Raw genomic sequence first — 603 nt, 5'->3', positions numbered from 1 at the left:
CCCGTGTCCCCTGCATCGGCAGGCAGACTCTCAACCACTGCGCCACCAGGGAAGCCCAGCCCTATCATTTTTGAAGTTAACTTACAAAATTAAGAAGCACAACCTCATGGTAAAAAGTCTAAAGAATACATTAAAATAGTTAAAAAATAAAATAACAGTCCCGACCCACTGTCCAGCCGTCAGCCCCCCTCCAGAAGCAGGCTCTCTGCCCTGTTCCAGGCAACGGTGGGCATATTGCCACGTGTGTAGTAATTGTTTTCAGGGTACACAGAAGGGACCATCCTAGGAATACTATTCTGTTCCTTGATGCTTTTACTTAATAGATCCTGCAAAGTTTTCCATATTAGCATATTCAAAGCTACTCTAAGTCAAAGGCCTTTTATTGACCTACACTATACAAATAAGAGTTGCACATATGAAGGCTGCCTGATGAGCTGGAGGCAACTGAACACACCCCAGGTCAGCTGCACCCAGATCTAGTTCCCCAGAAGCCCCCTCAAGACCTGTTCAGCCCCTCCCCTCCAACCCCAGGGTTACCCCTAGGATAGACTGGCTTCAAACAGTGTAGCTTTTGCACTTCACATCAGTGGAATCATTCAGCAG

At 46.9% G+C, this 603-nt stretch overlaps 1 protein-coding gene across 2 annotated transcripts in view; it reads left to right on the top strand.

Moving 5' to 3' along the window:
- ATP1A3 (ATPase Na+/K+ transporting subunit alpha 3) overlaps positions 1-603 on the top strand; it is an 18,237-nt gene that overhangs the window by 4,879 nt on the left and 12,755 nt on the right. The window lies entirely within an intron of this gene.

The sequence above is a fragment of the Lipotes vexillifer genome, unplaced genomic scaffold (assembly GCF_000442215.2).
Source record: "Lipotes vexillifer unplaced genomic scaffold, Lipotes_vexillifer_v1.1 scaffold371, whole genome shotgun sequence".
Taxonomy (NCBI): Eukaryota; Metazoa; Chordata; class Mammalia; order Artiodactyla; family Lipotidae; genus Lipotes; species Lipotes vexillifer.
Note: the sequence above shows the minus strand (reverse complement) of the source record. Positions and strands in the feature narration are given on the sequence as shown.